This window comes from Salvelinus sp. IW2-2015, unplaced genomic scaffold (genome assembly GCF_002910315.2).
Source record: "Salvelinus sp. IW2-2015 unplaced genomic scaffold, ASM291031v2 Un_scaffold5247, whole genome shotgun sequence".
Classification (NCBI taxonomy): Eukaryota; Metazoa; Chordata; class Actinopteri; order Salmoniformes; family Salmonidae; genus Salvelinus; species Salvelinus sp. IW2-2015.
Window position 1 is genome coordinate 2,362 of NW_019946512.1, and position 10,098 is coordinate 12,459.

The 10,098-nt window shown below is 45.1% G+C and overlaps 1 long non-coding RNA gene across 2 annotated transcripts; it reads left to right on the forward strand.

The window, feature by feature from the left end:
- Positions 1-923: 923 nt before the first annotated feature.
- Positions 924-3,302, forward strand: LOC139026603 (uncharacterized). 2 transcript variants are annotated; one of them, XR_011478449.1, is made up of 3 exons: positions 924-956; positions 2,031-2,138; positions 2,487-3,302. It is a non-coding gene; the product is annotated as an uncharacterized lncRNA (long non-coding RNA). The 2 variants fall into 2 exon arrangements; XR_011478450.1 differs by lacking the exon at positions 924-956 and adding an exon at positions 1,697-1,727.
- The last annotated feature ends 6,796 nt before the right edge of the window (positions 3,303-10,098 follow it).

The window sequence follows — 10,098 nt, forward strand, 5'->3', positions numbered from 1 at the left end:
GACTGTTAGGTAAGACTCTCCCTGGAGTCTGCTCTGTCTATGACTGTTAGGTAGACTAGACTCGGAGTCTGCTCTGTCTATGACTGTTAGGTAAGACTAGATCTGGAGTCTGCTCTGTCTATGACTGTGTAGTAGACTACCCTGGAGTCTGCTCTGTCTATGATCTGTTTAGGTAAGACTCCCCTGGAGTCTGCTCTGTCTATGACTGTTAGGTAAGACTCTCCCTGGAGTCTGCTCTGTCTATGACTGTTAGGTAAGGACTAGACCCTGGAGTCTCTTTGTCTTTGACTGTTAGGTAAGACTCTCCTGGAGTCTGCTCTGTCTATGACTGTGTAGGTAAGACTAGACCCTGGAGTCTGCTCTGTCTATGACTGTTAGGTAAGACTAGACCCTGGAGTCTGCTCTGTCTATGACTGTTAGGTATGAGCTCTCCCTGGAGTCTGCTCTGTCTATGACTGTTAGGTTAAGACTAGACCCTGGAGTCTGCTCTGTCTATGACTGTTAGGTAAGACTAGACTCCCTGGAGTCTGCTCTGTCATGACTGTTAGGTAAGACTCTCCCTGGAGTCTGCTCTGTCTATGACTGTTAGGTAAGACTAACCCTGGAGTGCTCTGTCTATGACTGTTAGGTAAGACTAGACCCTGGAGTCTGCTCTCGTCTATGACTGTTAGGTAAGACTAGACCCTGGAGTCTGCTCTGTCTATGACTGTTAGGTAGACTCTCCCTGAGTCTGCTCTGTCTATGACTGTTAGGTAAGACTAGACCCTGGAGTCTGCTCTGTCTATGACTGTTAGGTAAGACTAGACCTGGAGTCTGCTCTGTCTATGACTGTTAGGTAAGACTCTCCCTGAGTCTGCTCTGTCTATGACTGTTAGTAAGACTGAGACCCTGGAGTCTGCTCTGTCTATGACTGTTAGGTAAGCTCCCCTGGAGTCTGCTCTGTCTATGACTGTTAGGTAAGACTAGACCCTGGAGTCTGCTCTGTCTATGACTGTTAGGTAAGACTAGACCCTGGAGTCTGCTCTGTCTATGACTGTTAGTAAGACTTCCCTGGAGTCTGCTCTGTCTATGACTGTTAGGTAAGACTAGACCCTGGAGTCTGCTCTGTCTCATTACTGTTAGGTAAGACTCTCCGCTGGAGTCTGCTCTGTCTATGGCTGTTAGGAAGGACTCTCCCTGAGTCTGCTCTGTCTCATGACTGTTAGGGTAAGACTAGATCCTGGAGTCTGCTCTGTCCTGACTGTTAGGTAAGACTCCCTGGAGTCTGCTCTGTCTATGACTGTTAGGTAAGACTGACCCTGGAGTCGCTCTGTCTATGACTGTTAGGATAGACTAGACCCTGGATCTCGTCTATGACTGTTAGGTAAGACTCTCCGCTGGAGTCTGCTCTGTCTATGACTGTTAGGTAAGACTAGACTCTGGAGTCTGCTCTGTCTATGACTGTTAGGTAAGACTACTCCCTGGAGTCTGCTCTGTCTATGACTGTTAGGTAAGACTACCCTGGAGTCTGCTCTGTCTATGACTGTTAGTAAGACTAGACCCTGGAGTCTGCTCTGTCTATGACTGTTAGGTAAGACTAGACCCTGGAGTCTGTCTATGACTGTTAGGTAAGACTGATCCTGGAGTCTGCTCTGTCTATGACTGTTAGGTAAGACTAGACCCTGGAGCGTCTGTCTATGACTGTTAGGTAAGACCTCCCTGGAGTCTGCTCTGTCTATGACTGTTAGGTAAGACTTCCCTGGAGTCTGCTCTGTCCTTGACTGTTAGGTAAGACTAGACCCTGGAGTCTGTCTATGACTAATGGCCTGTCTCTGTCAGGACTGTTAGAGTGACTGTATTATTATATATTACTAATGGCCTGTCTCTGTTCAGACTGTTAGAGTGGCTGTATTATTATATATTACTAATGGCCTGTCTCTTCTGTCAGACTGTTAGTGACTGTATTTATTATATATTCTAATGGCCTGTCTCTGTCAGACTGTAGATGACTGTATTATTATATATTACTAATGGCCTGTCTCTTCTGTCAGACTGTTAGAGTGGCTGCCTGATGTTCAGGGGATGTGGGATGGATCAGGGAGCAGGTCTTAAGGGTTGCAGTGTGCTGTGAACCGGGCCACCAAGACTGTCTCTGCAAAGTAAGGATTCAGACACAACAAACACAGACAGACAGAAAAAACAGAACACACGACACAGACAGACAGACAGACAGACAGACAGACAGACAGACAGACAGACAGACAGACAGACAGACAGACAGACAGACAGACAGAAACAGACAGAAACAGACAGACAGACAGAAACAGGCAGACAAACATTCTCACTTACTGTTTGTAAACATTTTTATGATCAATTTGTATAGATTTTTCACACAAACAACAACCAGAAGTCTGACTTCAGCATCGTCTGAGAAGAATGTCTTTCGGTAGCTGGTAGAGTCACTTGAAGTCCTTATTTCTCATGATCTAATGAGTCTCTCTCTTCAGCTGTTACTACCAGTTGGAGCTGCGCCACTGCCAGTCCCTGCCTGCCCAACTCAACCCTGCCAGACTGCTCCCTAGCTGGGTGAGAGGAGGCAGCTCCTCTGTCCTGGATGTTATCGGTCGTCTGGACCAGTACCAGAGGCAGCTGCTGCCGGGCTCCTTCTGTGTCAACCTGGACCTCCAGGGCGCCTTATACACCAGTGGGACCCCAGGCCCAGGAAGATGCCCTAAAGCTGGGGAAGGAAGACCAGGACCAGCCCTGGCCCCTATGGTCTCCATGATAGACCCAGAGGAGGTAGAGGGGATGGGGCTGATGATGAGGAGGCTCAATGAAAACCATAACTCTACTCCATCCTCACTCTAATATTATAATGTAGCCCTAAAGAAAAGGACGAGGGTGGACTGTAAATTAGGGCGTGTCCAGAGGGTAAATTAGGGAGTGTCCAGAGGGTAAATTAGGGCGTGTCCAGAGGGTAAATTAGGGAGTGTCCAGAGGGTANGTGTCCAGAGGGTAAATTAGGGAGTGTCCAGAGGGTAAATTAGGGCGTGTCCAGAGTGTAAATTAGGGAGTGTCCAGAGGGTAAATTAGGGCGTGTCCAGAGGGTAAATGAGGGTGTGTCCAGAGGGAAAATAGGGTGTGTCCAGCCAAACCCACGTTCAGTACACTGAGCCAAACCCACGTTCAGTACACTGAGCCAAACCCACGTTCAGTACACCGAGCCAAACCCACGTTTAGTACACCGAGCCAAACCCACGTTTAGTACACCGAGCCAAACCCACGTTCAGTACACCGATCCAAACCCACGTTCAGTAGACTGACTGCATATATTTAATTGTATGTGGCCCCAGCGGGAATCAAACCCATGATGACATCGCTGACACCACACTGTTACCATTATTATCCTATATTATCTTAAAACTACACTGTTGGTTAGAAGGGCTTGTAAGTCAGCATTTCACTGTCAGGTTTACACCTGCTGTATTAGGCATTTTCACTGTCAGGTCTACTATACCTGTTGTATTAGGCGCATGTGACACATAAACTTTGATTTGATTTATCGACTGAGCCACACAGGATCTCTAGGAGCTGTTGGTAGCTGTTAAAGCCCTCGTGGAATGTCTATTAGGACCACAGACTGTCGATGCCTAGGCACCTACAGGGACATTCAACGACCTTGCACCGATCTGCAGAATCTCGTCTGTTCACACAGCGCCTTAGAATGACATTTAACTTATTTTCATTGAGTTGTTATCCGCCCTCAGACTCTGATAATAAGCCCGTCAGCTCATCGTTACACAGTGCCTCACAGTACTTTGACATACAGTACCATTTAAAAGTTTGGACACATCTACTCATTCAAGGGTTTTTCTTTATTTTATAATATTTTCTACATTGTAGAATAATAGTGAAGACATCAAAACTATGAAATAACACATATGGAATCATGTAGTAACCAAAAAGGTGTTAAACAAATCMAAATATATTTTAGATTTTAGATTCTTCAAAGTAGCCAACCTTTGCCCATAGTGYGCTACGAAAGAAGTGGCCTTAATAGGGAATAGGGTGTCATTTGAGTGGCATACAACGGACTCTATTTTTAACAAGACCTAACGCAATTGTAAATCTTAGCGCTGGCAGTATCGCTATAGGTTCAGGGGGGGGGGTGTGTCAGATTTTTTTTGGTTGTTGCTATTTTTCACAACCGGAATTATGAGCACAGTAGCTGGCTGTGTTGCGAAATGAATAAACAAGTTGTGGTGTGTGTTGAGGCTTGATCCCTCACTGGCCAATCAGAACGTGCTCCATGGCTCAATAATGTGGTTGTTTCAAGTTGTGTATTTTACAGTCTTTTATTTGAGTGTTAGTCCGTTATAGTTTATTAAATAGCCTACAGAAACAAAATAACAAAAACATGTATTTAGCCCTATCCCATCTTGGCTAAATATGTTGAACATGTTTGYTGTTAGAGCCGATTTGGACATATTTGTATAAAAGACTGAACATACTGAGCTCCATGTACATTTGTGTAAATATATTAAATATTAATGTATATGATGAAATATTAGGTACGTACCTTTATGATTTATATTGACCTGATTGAGACGTATTCATTTGTTGTTAATGTAACTCAGTTTGGCCCCCCCTCTTGCCCATTCATTGTACTGTGGTAAGTGTGTTAGTATAAAGGCAGGAAGTTGGGCCTTCGCGGGGAGGAGTCCTTGCTAGATGTGGGAGCGGTATAGTTTTTTGACCGTACAGACATACAGATCATATTATGTATTTTCCATATCAAGTAATCTATGCTTTAAGTTGATTGGAGAATCATTTCCTTGTTAGATATAAGAAGAATAAAAAAAATTGTTGCACCATATCCCTGGATCTCATTGAATGTTTGGCCGTTTGGAAACGTTGAGTGTGGACTKTATGCGTACGAAACAACCCCGCTTCAGGCTTGGGCAGTGGCTATGGTAAAGAGGAAAGGAAGCCACTACACAGTCCACATTGTAAGAAGCCAAATTGCAATATGGCTTCAATATGGAAATACTGTATATTGTTAAACATTCACGTTGATATGGGTGCTAGGTTTAAAATGGGCATTATGTCTGCCATGTCTGAGCCATGGACATGGCAAAAGTTGTCAATAAGCAATATTATATTCCCTTTTGATTCACTTAAAAAGAGGGTGAATAATTTGAATCAAATTCTAATCAAAACCAAACCACTTGTTTTTAAAAGTCTTTCTCTAAAAGCAGTCAGAGGCACCATAATTGCTCCCTGTGGGCGTATAATATTAAGCCAACGGAGACGGTGGAGGTTTTTACACACATCCAAACATTTTACACAAGCTGGATGAATATCCAATATGAAGACAATGTCCACTCACCATTTTACTGCTTCCCAATAGAATGTTTTAGAAAACGTCATGGATGGAACCATCTTACTGATCGCATTCACACTTTTCCAGAAATAGCAGATTGCATTTCATGCGAACTCGACGTTCAAGTCTTGATTTTCATTTTATTGGATTAAAAACTAGATATCTGTTTATTTTTTATGTTTATTTTTTTTAACATCAATAGTTTGAAATAGCTTGGAGTCAGACGCATGATATCATAAAATTCACAGGATAAAAAAGACAGGGCGGTCGGCCTCTCGAGTGGCGCAGTGGTCTAAGGCACTGCATCGCAGTGTTACAGCATCACTACAGCCTGGTGGTTTGATCCCGGCCGTGACCGGAAGTCCTATAGGGCGGCGCACAATTGGCCCCGCTTCATCCGGGTTAGGGGAGGGTTTGACCGGGGTCAGCTTTGAGTTTGAGTTTATTTTTATTTTTACAGGGACAGTGCACATTAATCAACGTTTCAGTAAAAGTGCCGGTTTTAGCCAGCCGGCTAATTTTCAACCGCAGTCCCTGGGCAGGTTATTAAAAACAATTACAATATAGACAATAGCAACATAGAACAAGCAAGACATAGCAACATAGGACAAGCAAGACATAGCATACAGACAGAGCAACATAGAACAAAAAGCAGCAAGACAAAATTCATAAAAGAAACAAAGTGTTTCCACACCTTACAAGTTACAGACAACAGACATGGAAAGCGGCAACACACAGCTAGGGACCAGGGTCACAAATCTGGAGTGACCTTTAGCACATGTCTTCAAAGCAGTTTGTGAAAGTGTGATATGTGGTGCAGTTATGTGTGTCTGATGGCAGGGTGGGGGGGGGGCGAGTTGCTTGGGCTGTGGAGAGGCTGTGGCACCGAGTGGTCGAGAAGGTGACCACTGCCAGTCAGAGAGCGCGCGGAGGCCAGTGAGAGCTTCGCCGGATCCCACATAGGGTCAGCACGATTTTCACCTCAAAAGGGAGGTGCGTTGAGAGGAGGGCGATTGAGAAAGGTCAGAGTGGCGGGAGAGGGGGAGGACGAGGGGGTCCCCGAGCGGGGTTGTCGGTGCGCGCGCGAAGTCGGGGCCGGGTACGAAATCGGGAATAAGTAGCGAAGGGGTCTGGGGGGGGTAGGGGGCGGGGGGGGAGGTGGGGGGGGGGGGTTGGTGGTGGGGGTCGGTGGGTGGGGGGTGTTGGGGAGGGTGGGGGGGGTGGGGTGGTGTGGGTGTTGTGTGGTTGGGTGGTGTGTGTGGGGGGAGTGGTGGGTGTGGGTTGTATTCAGACATGGGAAGCTCTCACAGAGAATGCAGATTTACTAAAGGTGCTTTTCCTTAGGGGAACTATCCAGTCACCTCTCATGGCAGACCTTGTGATCTGCTGCCATATGTCTGGGTTTTCTGTTTAACAAAAATATTGAGGTGGAGGGGGAGCCAGGCCATTAAGGATCTTGAATACAAGACATGCGTCGGTGTATTGCACAAGATTTTCCCAACTCAGGAGCTCATGCTTTCTGAGGAATGTGACAATGATGATGGCTATTGGCTTCCTATCAAGCACTTTGAGAGCCTGTTTGTAGACAGACTGAATTAGGTTTTAATGTTGTACAGCAAGCTTGGGCCCAACTAGTCAAGCAGTATGTTAAGTGGGGGAGTATCATAGATTTGAAGTACAGTTTTGCTACCTCTGTAGTCAAACAATTTCGTATAAATCGGAAATTAGCTAGGTTGAATTTGGTTATTTGAATTACCTTTTTCACATGCTTTTTAAAAGAGAGGTTGGAATCAAGTATGATGCCAAGGTACTTAAAATCAGATACCACCTGGAGCTTCTCCCCTGACACATAGACATCTGGCTCAGTAGCATCTGTTGCCCTCTTTGTGAAGAACATGCAAACAGTTTTTTTCACATTGCACCCTAGCGACTCCTCGTGGCGGGCTGGGCGCCTGCAGGCTGACTTCGGTCGTCAGTTGAACGATGTTTCATCTGACACATTGGTGCAGCTGGCTTCCGGGTTATGCTGGCGGTTTGGCGGAGTGTTAAGGAGTGCGGTTTGGGGAGTTGCAGTGATGAGACAAGATCATAATCACGATAAATAGAAAATTATATGAATAAACAATAATGATCCTAATAATGAACCAGCCTTAGCTGGGTATAGCCCATAGCCCATAGGCCGAGGGTAAGGGTAAGGGTAGCCCATAGGCCGAGGGTAAAGGTAGCCCATAGGCCGAGGGTAAGGGTAGCCCATAGGCCGAGGGTAAAGGTAGCCCATAGGCCGAGGGTAAAGGTAGCCCATAGGCCGAGGGTAAGGGTAGCCAATAGGCCGAGGGTAAGGGTAGCCAATAGGCCGTGGGTAAGCTACCCTGATGGGAATATGGACATGAAGGTTTTTTACGCATGTCACATGACGTCGTGTCCAATGAGGGAGTTAAAATATTGTAGGTCTACAAAATACATACAGTTGAAGTCAGGAAGTTTACATACACTTATGTTGGAGACATTAAAACTCGTTTTTCAACCACTCCACAAATTTCTTGTAAACAAACTATAGTTTTGGCAAGTCGGTTAGGACATCTACTTTGTGCATGACACAAGTCATTTTCCCAACAATTGTTTCCAGACAGATTATTTCACTTATAATTCACTGTATCACAATTCCAGTGGGTCAGAAGTTTACAAGCTTTAGAAGCTTCTGATAGGCTAATTKACATCATTTGAGTCAATTGGAGGTGTACCTGCGGATGTATTTCAAGGTCTACCTTCAAACTCAGTGCCTCTTTGCTTGACATCATGGGAAATACCATGGGACCACGCAGCCGTCCTGCCGCTCAGCAAGGAGACGTGTTCTGAACGTACTTTGGTGTGAAAAGTTCAAATCAATCCCAGAATAACAGCAAAGGACCTTGTGAAGATGCTGGAGGAAACAGGTACAAAAGTATCTATAGCCACAGTAAAACGAGTCCTTATTCAACATAACCTGAAACATCCCCTCAGTAAGGAAGAAGCCACTACTCCAAAACCGCCATAAAAAAAAACAGACTACGGTTTGCAACTGCACATGGGGACAAAGATCATACTTTTTGGAGAAATGTCCTTTGGTCTGATGAAACAAAAATAGAACTGTTTGGCCATAATAACAATCGTTATGTTTGGAGGAAAAAGGGGGAGGCTTGCAAGCCGAAGAACACCATCCCAACCATGAAGCACGGGGGTGGCAGCATCATGTGGTGGGGGTGCTTTGCTGCAGGAGGGACTGGTGCACTTCACAAAATAGATGGCATCATGAGGAGGAAAAATGATGTGGATATTTTGAAGCAACATCTCATGACATCAGTCAGGAAGTTAAAGCTTGGTCGCAAATGGGTCTTCCAAAAGGACAATGACCCCAAGCATACTTCCAAAGTTATGGCAAAATGGCTTAAGGACAACAAAGTCAAGGTATTGGGGTGGCCATCACAAAGCCCTGACCTCAGGGAGGCCAACAAACCTGACTCGGTTACACCAGCTCTGTCAGGAGGAATGGGCCAAAATTCACCCAACTTATTGTGGGAAGCTTGTGGAATGCTACCCGAAACGTTTGACCCAAGTTAAACAATTTAAAAGCAATGCTACCAAATACTAATTGAGTGTATGTAAACTTCTGACCCACTGGGAATGTGATGAAATAAATAAAAGCTGAAATAAATCATTCTCTCTACTATTATTCTGACGTTTCACATTCTTAAAATAAAGTGATGGTCCTAACTGACCTAAGACAGGGAATTTTTACTAGGATTAAATGTGAGGAATTGTGAAAAACTGAGTTTAAATGTATTTGGCTAAGGTGTATGTAAACTTCAGACTTCAACTGTAGATAAGAACGGGATGCTGCCAAACTTAATAAAGTTTGGGTGATTTAAGATTTATTTCAAAGCAGTCTCACGAGCCAAACCTTTTATTGATAGGCTTGGCTGCTTGGCAAATGCATTGGGCAGGACAAAGAAATGCTTGGTTTTTAATAAAAATGAAACCAAATGGCATAAAACATTTGTTTATTAATAAGAGGGTTACCTGCACAAAAAAAACACATCTAATCTGTTGTTCCATGAGCATACTGTAAGGGCCCCACTAAGACCTGTTGTTCCATGAGCATACTGTAAGGGCCCCACTAAGACCTGCTGTTCTATGAGCATACTGTAAGGGCCCCACTAAGACCTGGTCATGGGGAACAGGCAGGTCTTAGTGGGGCCCTTACAGTATGCTCATGGAACAACAGGTCTTAGGGGGCCCTTACAGTATGCTCATGGAACAGCAGGTCTTAGTGGGGCCCTTACAGTATGCTCATGGAACAAGCAGGTCTTAGGGGCCCTTACAGTATGCTCATGGAAAACAGGTCTAGTGGGGCCCTACAGTATGCTCATGAACAGCAGGTCTTAGTGGGCCCTTACAGTATGCTCATGGAACAACAGGTCTTAGTGGGGCCCCTTACAGTATGCTCATGGAACAACAGTCTTAGTGGGGCCCTTACAGTATGCTCATGGAACAACAGGTCTTAGTGGGGCCCTTACAGTATGCTCATGGAACAGCAGGTCTAGAGGGGCCCTTACAGTATGTTCATGGAACAGCAGTCTTAGTGGGGCCTTACAGTATGCCCATGGAACAACAGGTCTTAGTGGGGCCCTTACAGTATGCTCATGGAACAGCAGGTCTTAGGGGGCCTTACAGATGCTCATGGAACAACAGGTCTTAGA